Raw genomic sequence first — 26,805 nt, forward strand, 5'->3', positions numbered from 1 at the left:
TATATATGTGAGTTTACACATTCCAGCTGTGACTTATTATATTCACAAGATACTATGTTTTTTTGTGATGTGTACAGTGCTACATTTCTGAACATTTAAAGCAAGTAGCCAATCATTGCACCATTTTGAAATCTCTATTGGTCCGTCATGGACAGAGGACCTCGGCTGGTTAAGTACTTTTCAGTGTCAATGAAATTCTGCAACAGCCGTGTACCTTAAGATGTTATTTTATTTTATTTTGAAAGCTACCAGTCTCAGAATTTCACTATGCCATTTTCAGGCCCCATATGCATCCCTCCGATAAACGAAAATGACGTTTTAGTTTATTTGGAGAGATGCATATGGGGTCTAAATATAAATTATCTGCCCATACCGGGCAAGCGACTTTGAAGCAAAACGTCTGATATGTACGGGAATACACATAATTAATGTGAGACTACAGATCGTAGACGCATAGTTGACGACATAAGGAAGTTTGGGTCTGCACGGACAGCCAAATGGTATGGTGACCGCTCGCGATGAGCAGGAAATCCGGGTTCGAGTCCCAGTCCGACACAAATCTTCATTGTCGTCATTCCATTCTACAGTTGATGGTAGTCATTATTCGCAATTGCGAATTCATCTGAATTGGAATAGCTGTGGGCCCTCTTGCCTCAGAAGAGGATACAATGGCTTGATGACATCCTTCGCAGTCGAATCAATGCTTGCATCCAGGACAGAGACGCCTTCGAATTTATTTGTAAATTTGACTCTATTTTCTAATCACTGCAATAACGTCACATGCGCTCTCAACGCGGGAAGTTTCATTTCCTTTCCTTCTACCCTCTGGGTGCTTCATTTCTTTGGCAGGCAATGTATTTTTCTCATGGAAAAATGTAATGTGGTGCATCGTTAGTTGATCTTTTTTTTCATTTCTCTTAAAATACCTCTCATTTTTTTCCTTTTGATTATTTTGCTCGTAACTTCACGTGTAACTTCTCCCTCTCTCATACACACACCTCCCACCCTCCCTGCACACACAAAAGGCTTCTTATAGTAGCACACGGTGAGAAATTCTTCTGTGGAGGAGAGGGAGTTATCAAGCAGAATTGACTAAAGACTCTGTTTTAAGTCAATTTAATTACTATTAGATTTTTCACAAAAAGGGGTAAGTTGTCAGACATATTTATGGCCGAAAATCTCATTCTTTTATGTGACACACTAAGGCTGACTAAGTTGTTTCTCCTTATAGTGTTTGTTATAGTTATGAACGTTATTGCTGTTTTTATAACGGTGATTCAACTCTGACTGTGTGTTACAAATGCGTGAACGTCCGCTATGTCAAACCCATCACATGTGAATGTATTGCAGTTTAAGGTGGCACTGGGCTTTAGTACTGTGCAGCCTTGCAAGGACACGAGCGGTTAAACAGCAAAAGAAAACGTGCGACACGGTGTTGAAGATATCTGTACTCGGTGGCACTGAAGAATTAGCTGCCGCTAGGGGGTTTATCAGCGGGCGATACGTGCTATGACGCAAATGGTTGAGGTCAGTCAGCCACATTTCGTGAGAAGGCGAACTGCGTGATATATCGCTGGGATGTATTGCAGCAGGTTCTTGCAATTATATTCAGGTGATAAAAATGTTTTACTACCAGTTCTTTTCTATTTTTACATTTCCAGTACTCCGCATTTCGACGAGACGTTATCCTAATCAGGTGTCTTCTTCTCATCATCACCAGACTGCACACAGTAACGTAAGCCCAAGTAGGAGTGTCTTGAAAGACAAGGTGCTTTTCTTCTCTCTGCAAATGTTGTTCACATGTTTCAAATATTGCAGTGACATGTGGCGTTTCTACCGAACAAAAGATCTGTTATCAAATATCAGATAGCAGGCGATGCATGAGGGAGTTTTTACTATCTGAATTTTTCAAACATCAGTTTCATTTTATTTTATTTTTGTGGGAAATAGCAATGATAGGATATCGGTTCCAACATACACCATGCGGGCAATTGGCGTAGTGCAGTTAATTATGTAGATCCTGGTGTAGGTATATTGCGCACCGACGAAGTGGTACAGGACTATTGGGCTGAATCCGCCCCCTCTTGGTTATGTAGTACAGTTTATTTCTAAGGTTGAGACCAACTGATAAGATACTGGCTGTTTCGGTAATGTATGGTGCTATGAAGCGGAAAAATTTTTCTGTTTGTCTTACGTGTTACTTGTGTATACAACTTCTGTTCGATCAGTATAAAGAATTGATATGATCGTCATTTGTCTCTCCCTTTGTACTATTGCTAGTTAGAAGAAGAATGGAAGGGAAGTTAGCGCTTACTATCTTATTGACGAAGAAGACGTTACAAGCGGCGCTCAAGTTTGGGTCGCGAAAGAATGAGGAAAAAGGTCGACCATGTCGTCTTTAAAGGAACTTTCTCGGCTTTCGCCTTAAGCAGTCTACGAGAATTTAAATCCTGATGGGCGGATGTCGATTTCGACCCCTCTCCCTAAGAATGTGAATCCAGTGTGCTAAACCATCAACATTCTCACGGCATTTAGGAGGATTTTGAACGTCATGAATGACAAGGCATTGGTGGAAAGACTATTCCTTCTACGCAGTGGTCGTTACCTGCAATGACAGTTAAGTCGAGAAGAAATTCGGTATGTCCAACAAAGTAGAATCGATAGTACAAGAGCAGACGGCCGTAGCGGATAGAGTTACAGATAATCGCGCCGCTGGTTACGTTTCGGTGGCCAGTACTTACTCAGAAAGAGATCGGGACTGTTTGCGGTAAGACGCCCTTGTCCGCATAGTGCTACAGTCATCTATAGCTCAATCCCATGGCTTCCGTGTGATGTTATTTCCAGTCATACATTGCACAGTTTCTCACAGTAATGCGTTTCTTACACTAATTTCCACGATATACCTATGTTGCTATAATGCTTTCGAACTTTCTAACCTCTAATACGGATCTGTTATTTATTCCAAATGTATCAACAATAGATACTAGGTAACATCTATCTCGGAGAGACGAGTAGATCTCATGCTTATGGCAGACCTCCCACGGTGGCGCATGCTGACAAAGGGAAACGCTCTGTCATTTCGTTGAAATGACAGAAACTTGGTCCGTTCAGATTAGACCCGGTTTTGCTCCTCAAACAGTAGTGGGAAAGTAATCTTACATATTATCCTCATGGGAAGGCTTTGAATGAGACCCGCGTGCCATGCCACCTGAACTCCGCCTTTAATTACCAAGCGCATTTCGTAAGCCTAGCGTAATGATTTGCTATCCGGAAGCGTATAGTGTCATGACTAATCAATTCCGAGTTCAGACACAGCAAGCCATGCCTGTTGCAGAACTGGTTCTGTCCTCTCTCCATCCGGTACATTGGCTCATCGGCCCCGCTTACCGTCTCAAGAGAGGTATCTTCTGTGGGGCTGGTATGGGTACATTCCGTTTTGCGTTCACGTTCACCAACAAACCAGTTTTGCTTTGACCAAGATGAATCCAACAGTAGTGATATTGTGTTAAAGTACGAAAAGCAGTGCATCAGAGTGGAGCACCGTTACATCAAAAATATTTAAACCACGGTGTGCGGAGTTACTGCACAGCATTCGGATAATCTTTAATGATTGGTAGGGTTGATCTTCACATGCAGTGATATGCCGAAATACTTCCATTGCGCAAGCACTCGCCGTCATACGATGGTATTTCTAAGGCCTTCCAGACAATGTCGTACTCTAATAAACCAGCAAATCGACTGATTGTACCAAACCTTCAGGTTCCCAATTATACAGGATGGGACAAATAAAAGTGACCCGGACGAGTGGATACGACTGAATGTGAATTTCTGCATATAACCACAAGCCGTGACGCGCACACCACGTGTTCGCCGGTCACGTGATCCACACCAGTTCAGAGTGTAGTGCGGGCTGTTTCAGTGCAAGGGGACGATGGTACTCAATGCGGAGCAACGGGTGTTCGTTACGGAAAGTTACGTGACAACAGAGTCGGGGAAATGATGTAGTCAGTTACTTGCTAAGATGTTTATTAGTGAAAAAGTGCCAGCAAAGAGAGCTACGCAACGCTTAGTCAGAAAATGGGTCAGGCAGAATCTGTTTTGAATAAATCAAAAAATGTTCCGAAACGTGCCCGCGCACCATAAAATGTGGCTGCAGTTCACCAGAAAATGCTTCAGAGTCCTACCACATCAACCCGACGTAAGTCGCAAGAGACCGGCACATCACGTCGATCGTGGGGACGAAGACGAGGTGCTACAATAAAGTAATGAGACTGATTTCCTTTGCAAGATGTGGCAAGTCTGCAGGCTTGCGTAGGCACAATATCTTTGACCTTGATCTATAAGCTGCTTCTAGTCCAAGCAGCGCATCGATGCAACTGCTCAGTCGTGAGTTGTGTTTGTGTCTCTCGTCACGGAAATGGATCCGCATAATATTGCGCAACGGTATGCCATTTCTTTTTGCGTTAAATTGGGTGAAAACGAGACGACAACTTACGGTAAGCTTCAGAAGGCTTTTGGAGAGCAGGTTATGTCAAGAGCTCAAGTTCTTCGTTGGAATAAAATGTTTAGTGAAGCCAGAACGAGTGTTGAAGATGAAGACCGCAGTGGACGACCATCAACCTCACGGACGGATGTCAACATCGCCAGGGTGCGTGAAGTCGAACGATCTGATCGAAGATTATCCGTGAAAATGATTGCAGAAGAACTGAAGATCAATCGAGAAACGCTTCGTCTAATAACAACTGAAGATCTTGGTATGAGAAAGATTTGTGTAAAAATGGTCCCCAAAAATCTCACACGACAACACCGAGAAACACGGAAAAATGTGGCAGCCAATTTGTTAGAGCAAATGGAAATCAATCCAGAATTGTTGAGTCGTGTTATCACTGGTGATGAAAGTCGGTTTTTTCAGTACGACCCAGAGACAAAACGCCAAAGTTCGCATGGTGCTCAAAGGGATCACCCAGACTAAAAAAAGCTCGCATAGCAAAGTTAAAAGTGAAATGCATGCTTGCGTGCTTCTTTGATTCCAAGGGAATTGTTCATAAAGAGTGGGTGCCTCCTGGACAAATAGTTAACCAATATTACTAGAAAGAAATTTTAGAAAGACTTCATAAAAGAGTTCTTCGTGTCCGTGCTAATATTGCTGATAACTGGATTCTGCATCACGATAATGCGCCATCCCATACTGCTCTGTCAGTACAGCAATTTTTAATCTCAAAACAAATTTCAGTACTACCACAGCCACCTTATTCACCAGATAATCGCTCCGTGCTACTTTTTTCTATTTCCAAGAGTCAAAACGGCGGTCAAGGGACACCACTTTCAAACAACACAAGATGTCCAAAAAGCTATCTTGGAGGATATTACAGATGATGAGTTCCAGAAATGTTACCATCAATGGCAGAAGCGCTGGAAAAAGTGTGAGCAATCAGAAGGGAACTACTTTGAAGGAGACAACACTAAACTTGACTAAAACGGTAAGCAACAAATTTTTCACATCAGTCTCATTACTTTATTGTCGCACCTCGTACTCGACCTGGACCTGAACATGCATCCCTACCGAGTTAAAACGAGCATATGCTACTCAGCGCGCCCAGTTTTGTGAGACTGTTCACTGAGATAACAATGAGTGGATTGGACATGCATCTGTTCTTTGTGTCTAATGAAGCCTGGTTTCGCCTGAGTTGTTATATCAACTCACAGACTCACAGGTTCTGGGCAGCGGAGAATCCACATATTTACCACGAAACACCATTGCATGATCAGAAGGTTGGGGTTTGGTGTGCAATGTTTGCACATCGCATTATTGGTCCCATCTTCTTTCATCAGACGCTGATTTCAGCGCGTTACATCGCCAACATTTTGAAATCATTTGAGGCAGCATTAACGGTGGGGGAAAAGACCATCGGTTACTTCCAACAGGATGGAGCAACTGCGCTTACATCCGGCCGAACCTTGGAGCTCATTTACAGCATCTTCACGTCTGACAGAGTTGTTAGCAGAGGTGAGTCTTGTCGCAGCCCTAGCTGGCCACCCGGGTCACCTGATCTGTCGGTGTGCGATTACTTGGCGTGGGGAGCCCTCAAGTCTAAGATGTATCGTAACAATCCTCATAGTCTTCAAGACAAAACATTTCGGATTAGATTGCAGCAATTACAGCAGTCCAGTTTCGATCTGCCTTCAGAAACTTGCTGGCCAAGTGAATGGCGGTCACTTACAAAATCCGCTATAGTCAGTTTAGTACGGCATTTCCTTTCCTCCGCTGTGTTTCTTTGTGCCCTGGAACTCCGTTCTCCGGGCGACTTTTATTTGCCCCACGCTGTACAACGTATTTCACAAGTCCTGTTGCTGGATTATCGTGGTGGTAGAGGGGACTTCCTAGATGAAGTTTTGATAAGGAACCACTATCCGGAGATGTACCGTTTCTACATAAAATAAGTTTGAAGATCAGATCACTTTCAAATCTGCTGCATCATGGTACACAGACGGTGGAAACAGCGAGCCCTACCTTGTGTGCTCTTCAGGCCACGTGGAGATCCTGATGTTCGTTGGACGAGGTGCATCTGCGACTAATACTCTCACACACGGTTCACAAACCCTAGTGCACGTCAGTGAGCCGCCAGAGTAAATCCTCCTAGTTGCAGACGTACAAGTTTCTGGCAGACGTTGTTGTTGGACGAAAATGGTATGTCATGGACTGACGCCCGTTGTTGTTGTCGAACGAAAATGGTATGTGATGCACCGACGCGATCGGGATCACTTTCTCGATGGACACGCTCTGCACCTCTATCGTTACATACCGTTCTGTGAAGCGAATGATTTGAAAGTGATCTGACAGTCAGACTTATCTTATATCCAAATGGTACATCTCCAGACGTGGATTCCCTATCGAAGCTTTATGTACTGAGTCCCCTCTAAAGCCACTAAAAGCGATAATAGGAACTGTGAAACACTCCGTACCCTAAATAGGTGTAGACATCTAAAATTAGTTTTTAAGTTCAGGGTCAAGTGAACGGATGTTTCAGGCGGTACGAGGCTGTAGGTGAATAATGCTTGTGAATCACGTTGAAAGGGTACAGTACCGCCCGACATTGAAAATAGGTACAACATACTTCATTATTTTTGTCAGAACAACACATTTTTCTAATAATAACTCAATTTCAATTAATACAGGGAAGCCGGATACCAGTGTGGGAAAGAATGACAATTTATTTATTTAATTGATCACATGTACACTCCCACAAAATAAATCCCTATATCCAGTTTGGTGAGATCTGTGAAATGAATGAATGTATGGTCGTCTGCTAACTGCAGATAGTGAATGTGAATATATGATCATCTTTGAGACGATCCTTTGGCCACCTTTGGTGGAACCAAAGAGATGAAACTTACCGGAGCTTTGAGCGCCTGAAATGTGGCTGACCAACATGGTAGCATGGTCTTCCCCCAACTCGACAGAGGTGCGAGATGACCTGAAGAACGGCCGTGTTTCAGCACTCTGCCGCTGGATCTTGTGCTGTTAAGACCTGTCTTAGTTGTGCTCCGTAGAGACAAAAGAGTGGAGACATGGTATGCATGTGGAATATTTAAGAGTAGTTTGAAATAATAATTTCTCTATTTCAGGAACTTTTGCGGTGAGAATTAAATGTCAGGCAGGTAATATTAATGGGATCGTAGTAATCTTCGGAAGTGACCAACAGTCACAATGAAACCACGTGTAGCAATAAGTTGAAATACTTCCGTGTGCTTAAGTTAAGCTGAATTACTAGCATGTGTACTATAAGTTGAAATATTTAAGAAATGGCGTGTGCAGGACTTGAAATTAGAGACGAGTACTTCCACGTGGTGAGTACTGTGTGAGTCTCAATCTGTGCATGAGACAAAGGATAAAGAGAAGTACTCGTCCATGAGGACTCGTGTGTGTGATGAATATGTTCTTAATATTACTTTGCGAGATATGTTTCCGTGTGACGCTTGATTCAAATTATAATACTCTGAGAGAGAAGCAAGGTTAGTCAGCCGTCTATCCAGCAACGCCACATGGCTTGCATTGCACAGGAAGACGTGCATATATCTCCAGAGTTCATAGTAGGAAAGTAGAATTACGAAGTGGGGCAGTGTCGTGTGAAACTGGGATAAATACTAATAGAAGTGGGAAAGCTGAAAGTGATAGTGTTGTGACTATTTATTGTATTGTATTCCATGTTGTAGTGTGGTGTATGTCATGTAATTTGGGTATGTGTGGTTTGCATGGGAGAGTAGCAAGGTAGTTTCAAAAGATTAGTGGGTTATGCTTGTTCCTTCGGTACCGCTCGGTCTGGAGGAAAGTTTCGTGATGATGATTGTGAGAGTCGAAGTGTGAGGTATAATAAAAGATCCACCATCCTATCCAGAAAGTGCACTGTAGCGTTAAATAATTACAAGACCATAAGGTAGAGAATCACCAATGTAAAACCATGCCCACTGGGCGGAATTTCTCATGTGTTATTGTTGTAGGTTATAGAATTTGTGTGTTTAGGTTATAGAATTTATTGGAATAAATAAGATAGTGAAAAGAAAAAGTTTGGTGGCCTTTTCCTTCGAATTGTATGTTGTCATGATATCCAGAATTTATAATGTGTGCGCCATTCATATTCAGTGCGATGGCCACGTGTTGATAAAAGCCGTTAAATAAAAAAAGAAAATGTGGTATTGCCAGTGTGTAGTGAACAGTCAAAGATCTGTAAATTACTGATAGTCAGAGTTGCGTTTCCGTTGCGTATTATTCATACAGGAGGATAATTTGTAACTTAATTGTGAGTACGAGAGTTCATGTTACTCGATAAATAAGAATGAATCCACTCGCTTGGCAGACCACTCATCTTGCAGGCCTGACTGCTTGATGCCACAGTATGAGCAAGGCATGTGGGTGCCTCTCATAATTTCGACCCTGCCAGGATTCTGCTGTTAGGGTTTGCTGTAAAGATTTTTTTTATGGAATGTATTGTGATAGCGCTAAGAAGTAAAATTTTTTTGTTTGCAATTTCTTTCTGGATTAGTGAGGATCTTATATTTTTTTTATGTAATCGCTTGCTATGTCATCTAAGGTTGGAAGATCATTGTATAATTTTTTTTGCGTAATGTCCATAGTAACTAGGTCGCAGTCGAAAAGCGTAGTCACCATGGAGAATAGTGATTCTGGCGTGAACGTAGCAGTGCGGCAGGAAGTAGCTGTCGACCATGGGTTAATGAGCGGGGACGGCAAACACTCGGAAGGGGCTGAACTGTTCAGCGGACCGCAGCTAGGTGATCCTTTATGCGGCGGGCTTTGTCCACAAACGGGGGCTTTTCCCGATGATGCGGGCGAGCCAGGACTAGGTCAGGTATGCAGTGAAAGTGAAGATACCCTTAGCGAAGCTACCGTTTCTCAGGCGAACGAGGTGAGCGCACCGAAAGTAGCAAATGACAATGTGCTACTGCAGTTTTTACAGAGGATGGATAGAGATAAAAGGGAGAGAGATAGGGTGATTAAGGAAGTATTGGAAGCCATGGATAAAGGTAATAAGGAAAGATGGGAAGCGATGGATAAAGATAGTAAGGAAAGTATGGAGGCATTGGATAAGGGAAATAAAGAGGCAATGAGGAAGCTACACTCAGTTATCGATGAGCGTCTGCCCGCTGTTAATAATCGGTTAGATGAGGGGGAGAAGAATTTGGGTGCGTTGAAGCAAGTATGTGACGCCTTGAAAGAAAAGGCCAATAATTTGGAGGTATGAATAATTGCAATAGAGAGTGATATTACAGAACGTAGGGACGTGTTGCCAGATGAGCAAATCAAAGAGGTAGTGGAGGACTTACTTGCAGATAAACAAGGGGCATTAGACAGTGTGGAAGCTCAAATCACCCGGCAAGAAGTGGCGCTAAATAAACACAGGGATGAAGTTGCGGAGGTAGTGGTCAGAAAGAATAAGATTAGTGCAGATGTAGAAAAGATCAGTACGCAGCGAGAGGTTTATGCCGACCAGGAGGAGATACAGTCACCATTACAGTTTAAAGAGGCACAATTAGAAATAAATAGGAAACATAGGGAAGAACTAGCACAGTTGCAAATAATGTGCAGTGGCGAAGGTGACACACCACCAGGTAGATTGCAGATGGAGGGTGAGATAAATTCAAAAAAGGATAATAGGCAGAAAGAGGAAGATGAATTCAGAGAGTCAGAAGAACGGTTGTGTTGGGTGGCAAACCCAACTGGGTATAGTCCAAGGCTGTCTCAATTTCAAGATTCATTACCTTCATCGTGGGGACTGCTCCTCAAAATGAAGATTGAGTGTAACCATTTGAGGGACGAGGCTAGAGCGAAAATGCAGGAAGTTATTAAAGAGGTGTTACGGGCCCTCTGCTGTTCCTGATCTGCATAAACCTAGTAGGAGACAATCTGAGCAGCACCCTTCGACTGTTTGCCGGTGATGCTGTCATCTTCCTGTAAAGTGATCATACTGTAAGTAGGCTGTTTATGTTTTCTTATTGGCAACGTTACATAGCGCACTGTATGAAAATCACTGGCTGTGCTGTGTGCAGTCTGTGGCTAGAGTGCATTGTTGTCTGCCATTGTAGTGTTGGGCAGCGGCAGCTGGATGTGAACAGCGCGTAGCGTTGCGCAGTCGGAGGTGAGCCGCCAGCAGTGGTGGATGTGGGGAGCGAGATGGCGGAGTTTGGAAATTTGTAAGACTGGATGTCATGATCTGTTATGTATATTATGATTTTTCAACACTATTAAGGTAAATACATCGTTTGTTCTCTACTAAAATCTTTCATTTCCTAACTATGCCTATCAATAGTTAGTGCCTTCAGTAGTTTGAATCTGTTATTTAGCTGGTAGTATTGGCGCTCGCTGTATTGCAGTAGTTCGAGTAACGAAAATTTTTGTGAGGTAAGTGATTTGTGAAAGGTATAGGTTAATGTTAGTCAGGGCCATTCTTTTGTAGGGATTTTTGAAAGTCATTTTGCGTTGCGCTAAACATATTGTGTGTCAGTTTAAGGACAGTCGTGTATAATTGTTCCAAGGGGACGTTTCAATACGATCAAAACTAATTGCGAAATGATTTAGATAAGATACCTGTATAGTGAGAAAAGTGACAATTCATTCTAAATAACGCGAAGTGTGAAGTCATCTACTGAGTACTAAAAGGAATCCACTAAATTTCGATTATACGATAAATCACAGAAATATGAAGGCTGTAAATTCAACTACATACTTGAGTATTACGATTACGAATAACTTAAACTGGAACGGTCACATAGACGATGTTGTGGGTAAAGCAAATCAAAGACTGTGATTTACTGACAGAACACTTGTCCTCCCTCCTCTGGATTACTGCCGTGCAGTGTGGGATCCGCATCAGACGGGACTCACGCAGGACATCGAGAACGTTCAAAGCTCGTTTTGTAACATCGCGAAATAGGGGAGCGAATGTCACGGAAATGACACGTGAATTGGGGTACAATCATTAAAACAAAGGCGTTTTTATTGCGGCAGGATCTTCTCATGAAATTTCAATCACCAGTTTTCTCCTCTGATTGCGAAAATATTTTGTTGGCGTCCACCTAAATATGGAGAAATCATCACCATAATAAAATAAGAGAACTCAGAGCTCGCACAGTAAGATTTAACTCCTCATCTTTCCCATACGCTGTTCGAGAGTGGAAAGGTAGAGAAATAGCTTCTACGAACCCTCTGCCAGGCACCTAGTTGTGTACTGCACAGTAATCATGTAGATGAAAATGTACATAACGAACAACTGCCTGGCGAATCGTTGTTAGTGGCGTTACCACGTGAAAGAAAATACACGATCGTCCACGGTGGAGTTTAGCAACGTTTACAGCTCATGACTGGTTATTGAAGACGGAGCTCGTTAGGAAGACTTACAGACAAGCACTTAATGCACGGAGCAGAAGCATGCAGTATCCGGATAGCCGAGTGAATCTGCAGAGGAAAGTTTCACAACATGTGTCAACAAAACTGCCAGAATTTATGGCCATGCGGAGAAACGCAAGAATGGTGAAATGTTATTGGATCTTATGAGAGAAGACTCATTAACAAGTATCGTTCATTAGCGAAATCTGATAGAATTCAGTGGGAAGAGTAATAGTAGACTAAATGTGTGTAGCATTTTCAATTGAGTGAAATACGTGTAGCAACTTGGAAGGTGAAGAGGTAGCATAACAACAGTTTCGGAGTAAATTAAACATGTAAGAAATTATATGCCTCATAATTGTTAACTTTTAATTATGTTCTATAGTTGTATTAAGCTGGAAAGCGTCAAACAATTGATAATGCTGTGTTGATAAATAAACAATTGCTTGACTACCTAGCTAACTCTAAACTATTCATTTTACATCAGCTCAAAAACAAAACTGGTAAATGGTCATCATGTAGCCATATTTACAAACGAATGTGTAATGCGAATGTAAAATGACTCGTTCCACATCATTAAGGTAATCCTACAAATTACTGGAACATGAAACTAATTAGATAAAGGCATCATGCTGTCAAGAACAATATGTGACAGACCAGCACTATGGAAGGGTTATACGATCTCCCTCCAATATGTTTCGTTCCCACATAAATATGAGTCATTCGGAGGCTTTGTTGCTACAGACTGAGGTGACAAAACTTATGGGATAGCGATAAGTAAATATGCAGATTGCAGCAGTATCGCGTACACAGGCTACAAAAGGCCAGTGTACTTTCGGAGCTGTCATTTGTACTCAGGTGACTCAAATGAAAAGGTTTCTGACTTTATTATGGCTGCAGGATTAACTAACTTTGAATGGGCAATAGTAGTTGGAGCTAGACGTATGCGGCAGTCCATTTCGGAAACCATTAGGAAATTTAGCATTCCGAGATCCATTGCGTCAAGAGTGTGCCGAGAATATCAAATTTCAGACATTACCTCTCAACACGGACAACAGATCGACTGCCTTCACTTAACGACAGAGAGAAGCTGCGATTGCGTGGAGGTGTCAGTGCCAACAGACAAGCAACACTACTTGCAATGGCAGCAGAAATCAATGTGGGACGTGGGACGAACGTATCCGTTACGACAGTGCTGAGGTATTTGGCGTTAATGGGCTATGACAGCAGACGACAGACCCAAGTGCATTCCCATGCTGTGGCTAAGCCATGTCTCCGCAGTATCCTTACTTCCAGGAGTGCTAGTTCTGCAACGTCCGCAGAAAAGCTTCTGTGAAGTTTGGAAGGTAGGTAGCAGAACTGAAGCTGTGAGGACGGGGCGCGCGACGTGCTTGGGCAGCTCAGTAAGAACTATCACTTGCACAATTAGCAATGGAATTTTGTTTTAATATCTATAAATAATTTTTAAGGGTGCCGGAGGTGGCCCCACATTGACTTTGTCGTTATTTCATGCTGCATGGTAGGACGGCTGCGACGTTTCTTACAGAATAGTTATAATGTATAAGGACCTACTATGGTTTTGTGAATCATAAGGGTTTCCTTTTCTCCTACCTTCCTTATAAAAAGAAAAAAAAACAGGTAGAGCACCTGCCCGCGAAAGGCAAAGGCCCCGAGTTCGTGCCTCGGTTCGGCAAACAGTTTTAATCTACGAGGAAGTTGCGAGTGCCTTTCCCAACAGCACGACATCGTCTGCAGCGCCTCTCCTGTGCTCGTAACCATATCGGTCGGACGCAAGACGACTGGAAAACCATGACTTGGTCAAATGGGTCAAAATTTCAGTTGGTAAGAACTGATGATAGGATTCGACTGTGGCGAAACCACACAAAGGACGCAAGTTGCCTACAATATTTTGTTGAAGCTGGTGGAGGCTCCATAATGTTTTGGACTGTTTACGTGGAATGGCCTGGGTTCTCTCGTCCTATTAAACCGATCATTAACTGTAAATGGGTATATTCAGCTACTTGCAGACCACTTTCAGCCATTCATGGACTTCCTGTTCCCAAACAATGATGGAATTTTTATGGATGACTATGCGCCATGTCACCGGGTCACAATAGCTCAGGTTTGGTTTGAGGACAATTCTGGACAATTCGAGCTGGTAGGCCAGTCCAGTCTGGTGATCCTAGCATGCTGAAGGAACGTGTTTACGAGAACAGCACGATGAGCAGGCAAGTTATCATTTTCAGCAAAATGTTGTCGATTCGGTCCCACTGTTGGAGTCAGAATCTCGTCCCCGTACTATGGACCAGTGAGATGGCTCTCACCAACAACCAGAGGTGTCCGTTTGCCCCAAGTAATGCCATCCCAGATCATCACTCCACCACCACAAATCGTTGTCTGTGTGGGACACAGTGTTGGAGGACTTCGATATTTCTGGGGTGTCTATACACGTTGTCTGCGATTATCATGGTACAAGCAGATCCGAGTTTCGTCCGTAAACAACACCCGACGCCAATCCTGGGCCGTCTGTTCTGTGTAGTAGAATCCATGGTGTTATGGTGTACGATGTGCTGCTCATCATGCTTGTTGGGAATGGAGAATCGCATCGTGCAATCGTTTCTTTAAAAGTCCGATGCGCTACACATCGTCCAGTAGCCCACTCGAATGACGAATTCAATTCCGGAGCATTCAGCCAGTGGTTCCTTTGACCAATAAGTCGTCGATATCGCTCATCCAGTGTATCTGAAAGCCTGTACATTCTAAGTCCTCATCACTGTCAGTTGGACCAGATTCCATGTCAGCACCAGATCACTTTGAGTCTGGTTCGCTTATCGAGCAAACTTATATGGTTAACAAGACTTCTGCGCGTAGTGAGATGATACAGACCCCTTCATTGGCCGCGAATGTTTTGCGTGCGATGATGGACGTTGACTCTCCTGTTCTACAGATGTCTCTAATGCGTCACTATTGGTGCTTTATTTTCACTTGAAATGCTGCAGTCCATGCTGCTCATGGTGGTCGTGTGTTTGTTTACAAACAACATCAAGGGTGATCTTCCGATTGGTACAGAAACAATCACAATAGCTGCTCACTTGCTCTGCATGTCGGGCTGATGCAAATCTTTCGTTGATGAGTCTATTTTTATCCACGTCAGTTTCTGCTACTAACTATGATGTACATCGTTTGTCAATATGCAAAAATGGTGCATCCATGGAGTGTTGGAGGGCCAGTCGGTGACTGATGTTTTAGGTATATGTGGATTAAAGGTAAGGATTCCATTTCATGCTGAAGTAGTTTTGGAGTTGAGAATCAAGGAAGTATGCTGGCGCTTGTGAACAGCGGGTGCCGCTTTCAGGTGGACTGAAAACTTCACTACGGAATTCTTTTTCCTTTATGATTGTTTTTTACGATATATTACATCTCTTCATAAGAAAGATTTTATCAAAGTGAAAATATAGATCATAAAAAAATTTAAAATGATAAAAGATATACCCCAGTTTGACACTAATCTAATGGATGATTGATTGTATATTAAATTTTTTTAAATAAATGTTGTTTGTATTTTAAAAGCCAAAACAATGACGATGTTTCTTTCTTTTATGTTGAAAAAAGGAGTACTGCATTTCAGTATTAGGAAGTGAGGGCACCAGGTGAGGAGGGTTGTTGTGGGAGAGTGTTTTGGAAAAGAAATATGCGAAGGAAAAGACGGAGAGGATAACCCCAAATGAAGCTTTTGGTAAGGGCTCGAGGAAGAGGCGCAGATGGGAACGGAAGAGAAGTATTCGGTCAAAGTTGGAATGTGTATAGAGCTCTGGGAGGATTTCGTAGTCATATTCCTTCTGGATACGACGTGGAGAGTACGTTTGTGTAAGGATGGGAGGACATGGTGGCACAAGCGCTGCAGAGCGCGATATTTGATTATCAGAGGTGAAACGATAGCGTGGCTGGTGTTAAGGTTACGGGAAATATAAGAAATCTGATGTTCAGGAGAGCAGAGACTGCATGGCTTGAGGAACTGCAAGGAGCTGTGAAATTTTTGTGGATACCAAAGTCGAGGCAATATTGTCATAAGCGAGGATTAGTAACGTTAAAAGCTTAGTTGCTTCATCACTAATTACAAAGAACAAAAAAAATTATCCACAGTACCCAGACACTTAGCAATAGTATCAAAAATCGAATTCGCGTGAACATATTATGAATTCAAGTCCAAATTTCTGTAATGGAGAAAGTGGCAGAAACTTCACAACAGAATTCAAAGAGCACATGGAAGTACTTCTTCTCAATAACCTCAACAATACCAGTTTCGTCACACCTTTTGCCCGACATAACCATTCTGCAACATACATAGAGCAGCAGCTTCACGTATTTCGTCTTGCTAATAAAGGCATAAAACTTGGCGTTCGTTAACAAATTGAAGTTTTCTCAACAAGTGTATAGCGTGAGACTGATCTGGCGTAACCACAAGCGCCGGAACGAAGAGGAAGAACGCAAAACCAGAGAAGGCGGTGCGGCGACGCCAGCCAATAGCCCGCTGACACGGACAGCTCCTTGACAGGAGCGACCTCTGCAAGAACTGAAGCCGGCCGCTGTGGCCGAGCGGTTCTAGGCGCTCCAGTCCGGAAAAGCTCTGCTGCTAGGGCCGCAGGTTCGAATCCTGCCTCGGGCATGGATGTGTGTGATCACATCTGCGCCAATTTCCGGTTCTTACACTAGGCTCCGACTACGCAAATCGATGTGGCAGATATTCGTGCGGGCAGATCGCCGCGTGTTTACTGCCCTTGAAACTGTTTTACACGAGCGACTTACTGGTCAAAATTGACTACTTGTTGTGGATGCGCGTCACATGCTTGAGTGTACATCATCCGCCAACCCTGTCGCGGACGACACATGGACGTCAATGATCAATTGACAGTGCCGAGAGAGGAATTATGAAGACTGGGCATACCCATAAACGGGGCAGCGTGCGTCCGGCTGCTAGCATCGGAAGTTACTCTAATTTCGCCATGCTCGCTCCTGTTTCAGTAATGGTTCAAATGGCTCTGAGCACTATGGGACTCAACTTCTGAGGTCATCAGTCCCCTAGAACTTAGAACTACTTAAACCTAACTAACCTAAGGACACACACCCATGCCCTAGGCAGGATTCGAACCTGCGACCGTAGCGGTCTCGCGGTTCCAGACTGTAGAGCCTAGAACCACACGGCCACTCCGGCCGGCTTCAGTAATGGATTTCGTGCTTTAGTATCTTCTTAATCTTCATTTCATTTTTCACTTCGTTTTATTGACACATTGAAAGATTGCACGGGGGTCTGTTTCTTTCCTAGAAGTGTTCGCCTGCAAGAGACACCAGTATCTGACAGGAAAAAGTGTGTATGTTTTGCAAAATATGCTCAAGAAAAAAGCAGTGTACATAAATACGTAATCGTTTTTTAACGAAATCTGTTTCGACAGCGATCAACGCAGATCTGTTTAACGAGAAAAATAATTTCCATTGTTATTTGCTACTTAGAATTAGAATTAAAACAAGATTCAGAGCATAAAGTACAAAGGCGCTGTCTACTGCCTTTTAAATATTGTTTGGCGTGATTGTAACATATTTTTTCGATCAGATGAATGTGGATATTTTGGAAATATTTGAACATACTCTATTCTTTCATTTCTCAGACGTGTCAAGAATTTACCATTTGATCCTTGCCGAGTGCATCCGCTATGAATTTTGCTTTGATAACAAATTCTATTGTCATTGCTTGTTCCTACATTCTGTAAGGACATTTCGATTTTTCGAAAAAACTATGGTGTCTCATGACATCATTTGCAACGTTCAGGTACCAAACTGAGCAACAGACCGCTCTCACAACACGCGCAAATTTGGGACTTACATGTAAGTAAAAACGACCACTAGTCACTGGCGAGGTCAGTACAGGAATACAACGCCAGGGGCGCTGCAGTAGACTCACTTCCCACGAGCAGTCGACCGAAACAAGAATGTCACTAGTGTAAAAAAGGCTTTAGAGAACTTCCAAGCGCAAACTTGCCGAGATCGGTCGTTTAATGGGTGTAAAGAGCCTATATAGTCCAGGATGCTACTCCAGGCGGGTGTAAAATGAATGTGTGCAAAGGAAATACTGAACGCGAAAATGAAGATTTGGTCCTGTCTGACTACCCCCTGATGCAGATCTTAGGATCTCTTAATGGTGATTACCTCCTGCTTGGTCTTTAACATATAAGTTACAACATAAACGTAAATGAATGATTAAAGGAACTGGTAACTACCTAATGATAAACGCTGTTTCTGGTTATATATTTATTGTAGATTAAAACCCCTTTAAATTACAAATGTTTATATATCAATGTCCAATGGACATAAAGAGATAGAAATCAATTTCCTAACTAATACGATAGATGAACTGCCCAGCTCTGCCCCTTTTTATGGCTACGCGGTCTAATATAAATAACGCGAGACGACTGACATCATCTACGTACCAAACACTAAAAGACACTACTTTCAAAGATGATTTACATTGGTGCGCAACCTCAGTGGTAATAAAATTTACGTGATCACAGCTGTTTAGATTTATAGCTCTAATAAGCCGAAGCAATTAGCAATATCACCGTATGTACTGCGTCCGGTGCGTCGGAGTGATGGTTCTTGTACACGTCTGCTACGACGGAAGAACTTTTAACACTTCTACTTAATTATTATCTACTCGTCGGTAAGGTAATCCTCAAAAATTCGAAGACAGATGAACTGACTTATTAAAAGTGCATGTCGTCTGATGTTATCTGGAATCATAAGTAGAAGGTTAAGACGAAAGTTTTCTCCACATAACTGAAATATTTGTAGATTGCCTGGATCTTCACGAAGTGTGTGGTTTACAGTGAAAGTGATCGGTTCCAATTTTTAAACATTTCTCCTTCCGTTCGTAACAGCTGATAAGATCCATCAAGACACTTTGCAAAGAGGCCGAATTGTACAGTATGTCTTCGTAAAACAACTGACTGGTTCACAAATCAAGAAACATACTTTTTGACAGCCGGCCGCGGTGGTCTCGCGGTTCTAGGCGCGCAGTCCGGAACCGCGCGACTGCTACGGTCGCAGGTTCGAATCCTGCCTCGGGCATGGATGCGTATGATGTCCTTAGGTTAGGTTTAAGTAGTTCTAAGTTCTAGGGTACTGATGACCACAGCTGTTAAGTCCCATAGTGCTCAGAGCCATTTGAACCATACTTTTTCACAACTTTAAATCTTAGTGAAATAATATTCAAGTAACTAACACAGGTTACACTTCGAGATATCAGCTCAAAACTGCCCCTCCCAGCAGCCTCGCTGCTGCCCTATTCTAAATAATGGATGGTCACTTGGACCATTGGTTCAAATGGCTCTGAGCACTATGGGACTTAACATCTGTGATCATCAGTCCCCTAGAATTTACAACTACTTAAACCTAACTAACGTAGGGACATCACACACATCCATGCCCGAGGCAGGATTCGAACCTGCGACCGTAGCAGTCGCGCGGTTCCGGACTGCGCGCCTAGAACCGCATGACCACCGCGGCCGGCACTTCGACCATTATTACTTAATAATGACAACATATTTTAATCGCATTTACAATTAAAAGTACCAAAGCTAAAATGTTCTGATAATACAGAATAATACGTCTAAAATTACAGAATTGAATAATATGTGAAATTTATAATGTAAAAATGTTTTTAAATGTGAAAATTCCATCTAAATACGAGTACAATAATGAACTTCACAAAATTAATTAATACACGCTAATTACACAATGACTCACATTCCTAACAATAATTGAAGCTAAGAGGGTAAAACGAAACAGGTTTTGATTGACAGAATTTGTAACAGATGCCTAGAATTTTATAATTAGGCGTTTATCTGGTTACAACAATACAAGTTTAATTAATAAAGTCATTAAGACAGAATGTTCTTTACAGCTTTCATCCTAAATTTACGTTTTACAATATGTGCCTTCATTTGCAAGCGACAGAATAACTTCTCGAATGAGTAAACTACATTCGTAAAAGTTCAATTAATTGAATAATTACAGTTGGTGATTAATACCGTATATTTTATTCCTACCATTTTCACTAATTCAAGTCTTTCCCATTACTACAATGAATGCCACAGTTTGTTAAACTACATCGTCGATTGTTTTATTTTGTAATAGTGCCTACTAATTAGTTTCCAATTTAGTGTCATTTTTATGAAATTAACGAATCACCACAACACTAATCATTTTAAAGCGAGGTATTGTACTACACGATGTCAGAGAATCGAAGTTTTCATTAAGTCTTTGTATATTAGGTATATTACAAACACCAGCCACAAAATATAAAAAAAACTCATTCAAACACTAGGACGGCATAAGACGTTCCGCTGACTAGTATAATCTAATACTGTCTTCTCCACTCTGTGCTCTACAGACCAGAAACGCGAATTCCCAGCCACAAGGACGGAGTTCAGGTCACATCTCAACGTGAGTATAAACAGAAGAAGTGTTCCCAATCATTGAACGCTGCGTACTCGCAACGACACCCTACCCCGAGGCAATGTCCAGCGTTGTATAAGTTCGCAACAGTACAGTGCCTAACCGTTCTAACTATAAACTCTCCTGAGGGCAAAGACAGCAAATCCGTCTGTACCAACAAAAGCTGATACTGAGCGACCGTCAAACTAGGGCGCTCAAAACGGAAGACCTCTTCTCTCCACCGTTGGCTTCCCAGCAAAGCTCGGCTCCCCTCCCTCGTAACTCAGAAGGCCAACCATATTTTAGTCTTTTGTCGTCCAGCGCGGAAAGTCTGCGTGGAAGTACCTATACTCATACAGCGGTACGGTTCTCAGAGTAAAAATCCTCGGAAATAACCCAGCCTGCATGATTTGCGAGGTGACGCTTCCTCGTTCCTCTCTGCTGCGTCCAAGATTTTCAGAGTTTCCGAAGTATTATCTGGTTATCCTTCCTGCCCCACTACAAACTGGCCGGCCGCCCCTGTATTGTGTTTCAGCGCTCAGGTGCCCAGACCGTTCGTCTTGGCACTAGCTGTATGAAGCAGGACCAACGCACCTGTTTTGACTTTTCCACCCAGGGCTTGAGCTCATTTCCACTGACTTGAGTTCATTTCCACTGGCGTTCTAACCTCTACTAGTAAGGCAATCACTCATTACGCCGTTTTGATAATAAAGACACTCTGTCACCTATCATGCAAGAAGCCTTAACAATTATTTACGAGATGTGCGTGACAATGTCAGTCTTCTTTAAATATTCATATATACGATGTACAACCTACCAAATGATACCTGATTGCTATTGTAAATCATGGCGAAGTATGTAGATGAGCGCTTCTAAGATGCGAAATTATAGACACCTTACAACAGCATGTTTCAAACGTTGCGCACGTATTGAGTGGCTGACAGAGTAGTCGGAACAGAATTAGTATGGTCTTCTAACTATTCGTGAGCCAGTGTAGATTTTGAAACTACAGGGACATCGAGGACGATCAATGAAGATGCATCTTAAGTTCACCAAAGAACACTTACACTTCTGTTCTACATCTACGCCTACAGGGTGGCCACAGTAAGAGACCCCATTTGTTGTAAACAACATACAGACTATTCACTTATTCACTGTAAATACAGAATACGGAGTAACAAAATAGTTTTATGAAAAACAACGTACTCAACATTCAATTGGTCAATAGTTCTTGGGAGACGTTGAATATGTTCACCAATGACTTAGATACACAACTCAGCACGTCTCAAAATGTTTATGAGAAGTTCTACGACTTCATTAGGTTTGATTGGCGCAGTCGTATTGCAAATGTTTGTTTTCAACTCTTGAACTGTGTGTGGGTTGTTACTGTAGACTTTATCTTTTAAATTATACAACAAATGAAACCCAAAACTAGAGAGAGCGGGCGATCTGGGAGGCCATAAACCTGCGAAAACTGTACGTTCTCCGAAAGCATCACGGACGTATGACATTGAAAACCGTGAAGTTGTGCCGTGCCACCATCTTGCTGGAAAACGCATACTCTCGTTCTTCCTTCGTTAGTTGCGGTATGAATGGTTGCAGCAGATCCGCTACATACACTTGAGAGTTCACGATGTTGTTAAAGAAAATGGAGCCTACAATCCGCTGGCCTGAAACTGTGCACTAGAGGTCTACTTTCAACTTATACAGAGGCGTCTCAGAGCGTTGCCTTGGATTGTCTGTTGGCAAATAGCTTGTGTTTTGAGAATTCACGTACCCGATAAGGTGACACCATGCTTTGTCTGAGTTGAAGTAAGCATTTGGATCCAGATAACCACCAGCGAAACCCGGATAATGGAATGAAGTCGAATTAAATCGTTTGATGCTGAGGGAATTAGATTAGGAAACGAGAGATTTAAAGTAGTAAAGGAGTTATGCTATTTGGGGAGCAAAGTAACAGATGATGGTCGAAGTAGAGAGGATATAAAATGTAGACTGGCAAGGGCAAGGAAAGCATTTCTGAAGAAGATAAATTTTTTAACATCGAGTATAGGTTTAAGTGTCAGGAAGTCGCTTCTGAAAGAATTTGTATGGAGTGTAGCCATGTATGGAAGTGAAACATGGACGATAAATATTTTGGACAAGAAGAGAATAGAAGCTTTCGAAATGTGGTGCTACAGAAGAATGCTGAAGATTAGATGGGTAGATCACATAACTAATGAGGAAGTATTGAATAGGATTGGGGAGAAGAGAAGTTTGTGGCACAACTTGACTAGAAGAAGGGATCGGTTGGTAGGACATGTTCTGAGGCATCAAGGGATCACCAGTTTAGTATTGGAGGGCAGCGTGGAGAGTAAAAATCGTAGAGGGAGACCAAGAGATAAATACACTAAGCAGATTCAGAAGGATGTAGGCTGCAGTACGCACTGGGAGATGAAGAAGCTTGCACAGGATAGAGTAGCATGGAGAGCTGCATGAAACCAGTCTCAGGACTGAAGACCACAACAACAACAACAACAACAACCATCAGCGACATGAGTGAGTAACCATACGCAATAGCATAGTTGTTGTCCGTGATCTGTAGTTTTCAATGTTTGCATCACTCTTACTTTAAATGATGGTCGACTAAACTGCTTACTTTGCATGCTTGCATATGCAACAGCTTCATCATGGTCTGGCTTGGATTGCATGGATGTTTAGTTGGAGGTACAGACGTCTAGTTGATTTCCAGGGCTTCTTACCACAGTCTCATGAACACGTTCAATATTTTCCGGCGAACAAACTTTCTTTACACGGTTACGTTTGCCATTAGCGACTGAACCTGTTGCTCCAAATTTACTGATCAACTTCTGCATAACACTTTTTGCAGGAGCAGCTGTCTCTGGATATTTTATCGTGAACCTTTGATTTAACGCTTTAAGCGATTTACATCCAAAAAGTTCCAACAATAAACATTCTTTGTTCGTTTGAAAAAGGCGTTCTGCTGAACTGTATTCACAACAAGCTTGAAACTGACTACTGACAACGCTGAACTGACCGCTAAATTGCCGCTCGACATCACGTGACCCCGCTCGAGCGCCGCCCTAGAGTTCAGAAATGACAACATTCAGATAGCATGAAATATCACGTTCAGTATAACAAGGGGCCTCTTTTACCTTCGCCTCCCCATACATCTATACTCCACGAGCAACCGTGCGGTGTGTGGTGGAGGGTATGTTGTATACCACTCTCACTTCCCCGACATCCTGCTCTAGTCCCGTGTAGTTCGCGAGTAGTCCACACTGTGACGCAGAACGCCTAATCTACAGGGTCTGCCATTGCAGCTGATTGATCATCTCTTTGACGCTTTCGTGCTTACTAACTGAATCTGTAAGAAAACGCTCTGCTCTTCTTTGGATATTATCCATTTTTTCCATGAGCCCGATATGGTGTGGATCACATACTGACGAGCAATATTGAAGTACTGGTCGAACGAGTGTTTTGTTGATTGACTACATTTCCTGAGGATTCTTCCAATCAGTCTCACTCTGGTATCTGCCTTACCCGCAATTAACTTTCCGTGATCATTCCATTTCAAATCGCTCCGTATGCACACTCATTGGTATTTTATGGAAGTTACTCCTGCTAGTGATTGTTCTGCAATTATGTAATCATACAAGAAAGGGTCTTTACGCAATACGTTTGTAGGTAGGCTGTTTAGGTTTTTATGTTGGTAACACCACGTAGTGCTTTGTATGAAAATCGCTGACTGAGCTGTGTGCAGCCTGTGGCTGGTTGGACTCATTGTTGGATTATTCGCTAGTGTAGTGTTGGGCAGTTGGATGTGAACAGCGCGAAGCATTGTGCAGTTGGAGGTGAGCCTCCAGCAGTGGTGGATGTGGGGAGAGAGATGCCAGAGTTTTGAGAGTTTACTATGAGCGGACGATCTGGACGTGTGTCTGTCAGAAAAAGGAAATTTGTAAGACTGGATGTCATGAATGATGTATATATTATGACTTTTGAACACTATTAAGGTAAAAACATTGTTTGTTCTCTATCAAAATCTTTCATTTGCTAACTATGCCTATCAGTAATTAGTGCCTTCAGTAGTTAGAATCTTTTATTTAGCTGGCAGTATTGGCGCTCGCTGTATTGCAGTAGTTCGAGTAACGAAGATTTTTGTGAGGTAAGTGATTCATGAGGGGTGTGGGTTATTGTTAGTCAGGGCTATTCTTTTGTAGGGATTATTGAAAGTCAGATTGCATTCCGCTAAAAATATTGAGTTCAGTTTAGTGATGATCAGAATAACTAAAGAGAAAACTGTTTCAGTATCAAATTTTCGAAGGGCACGTTTCACATTACATTTGTTCATGTTGTCGTTTACTCCCTGCACCAAGCGTCGATACTCTGTAGGTCTTCCTGCATTTCGCTACAACTTTCTAACGTTGCGAATTCTCTGTATACCACAGCATCATCCGCGGTAAGCCTCATGGAACTTCCGAAGTTGTCTACTAGGTCATTACTATATATTGTGAAAAGTAATGGTCCTATAACACACCATTTGGACATTTCCGCAGTTATTTTTACCTCTGAAGTCGTTCAGGGTGACATGCTGTGTTCTGTTGGTAGAAAGTCTAGAATTCAGTCAGGCAGTTGGTCTGTTATTCCACACGCTCGTATTTTGCTCATTAGGCGACAGTGGCGTGAACTTTAAATGTTTCACATAACCCCACACAAAAAAGTCGCATGAGGTTAGGCCGTCAGAGCGTGGAGTCTATGACATGTATGGTTTATTATCAGCCTCAATCTCCTATGTAAGAATTCATGAACATCATGACGGGGAGCCCAATCCTGTTGATATATGAAGTCGACACTGTGGCATGAGGCACTTTGCCAGCATGGCCAGATACACGCGTCCTGCAAAACTCTTTCCGCAGGAGAAAAAGGTTCCGTAAACTTTAGGTGCGAGACTGCACACCACCCATTAGCTTCTGGTTAATCTCCAATGTGCTGCATGATAGTGTGAGGATTCTCTGTCCCCAGATTCGCACATTGTGCCTGTTCACTGTGGCATTCACAAAAAACTTTGCTTCATCACTGAAGATAAGTTTCTTACAAAACCAGTCGTCTTCCACAAGCTGCTGCAACTGTGCCGAAAGCTCAAAGCCTCTGATTTTGTTATCGTGAGTAAGGACTTGTAGCAACTGCAAGAAGCAAGGCTTCAGCTTGAGTCTCTTCCTTAAGATATCACAAACGGTAGATTGTGCTATGTTGCTCTGTTCGTCTACTTTGATGGTTAAGTGTGAAACTCGTCCACACGCGGTCAACCTTTTCTGCACTCACTGCAGGCAGCCCCGCTGATTTCCCCTTGCACGGAGGCATCATGGGAAGCTTAAAATCTGCAGGAAATTTCATATCAGTGCACACCCAGTTCCATTCCGGAAACATCTCCCAGGCTGCGGCTGAGCTATGGCTGAGCAATATCCTTTATTCCAGGAGTGCTAGTCCTACAAGTTACTCAGAAGAACTGTGAACTTTGGAAGGTAGGAGATGAGATACTGGCGGAAGCGGAAGCAGAGCAGAGAGGAGGGATCTTTAGTGGTGCTTGAATAGCTCGGTTGGCAGAGCAATTGCCACAAAATGGCAAAAAGGTCGCGAGTTCGAGTCTTCTTCTGGCACACAGTTTTAATGTGTTAGGGAGTTTCAGAACAAAAGTTTTTTAAGTTTTTCGATAGTGTGAGTGTTGAGTTACTGACAATAAGTTCGTTAGTGCAGCTACAGCGAATTTGTGAAATAGCTTCAGTCATTTATGTACTTGCACAGAAGGGGGTGCAGGGGCTTCGTCCAGTTGCATACGTACACAGAAACAATACACCATAATCTGGTGAACGAAAAAACAAGTTCTCTGTTACCAGCCACTTCATTTATTGCTACACTGCGTTTCGAAGCTTTAATTTATCACCATCAGGTGGATTTATGTGATTTAATATGACATTTATGTGTTTTGTTCTTACTTAGGAATTACCTGTGGCACTGTCTAGTAGAGAAAAACAAGGAACTACTTCAGTATAGTTCAAATGGCTCTGAGCACTATAGGACGTAGCTTCTGAGGTCATCAGTCCCCTAGAACTTAGAACTACTTAAACCTAACTAACCTAAGGGCATCACACACATCCATACCCGAAGCAGGATTCGAACCTTCGACCATAACGGTCGCGCGGTTCCGGACTGTAGCGCCTAGAACCACTCGCACTACTTCAGTATATTGCTCATACATTTTGTGGAGGTCTTTGACTGAAAGTATAAACATAAATATAAATTTGAATAGAAATAAAATACATGAAAATACCTCCAGGGTGACAGATGTCCTTCCCCGTCGTGTAACGTCACATAACCAGAAAATTTGCAAGCATCGAGGGAACAAACGTGGCGTCTAGAAT

This window comes from Schistocerca serialis, chromosome 2 (genome assembly GCF_023864345.2).
Source record: "Schistocerca serialis cubense isolate TAMUIC-IGC-003099 chromosome 2, iqSchSeri2.2, whole genome shotgun sequence".
NCBI classification, from domain to species: Eukaryota; Metazoa; Arthropoda; class Insecta; order Orthoptera; family Acrididae; genus Schistocerca; species Schistocerca serialis.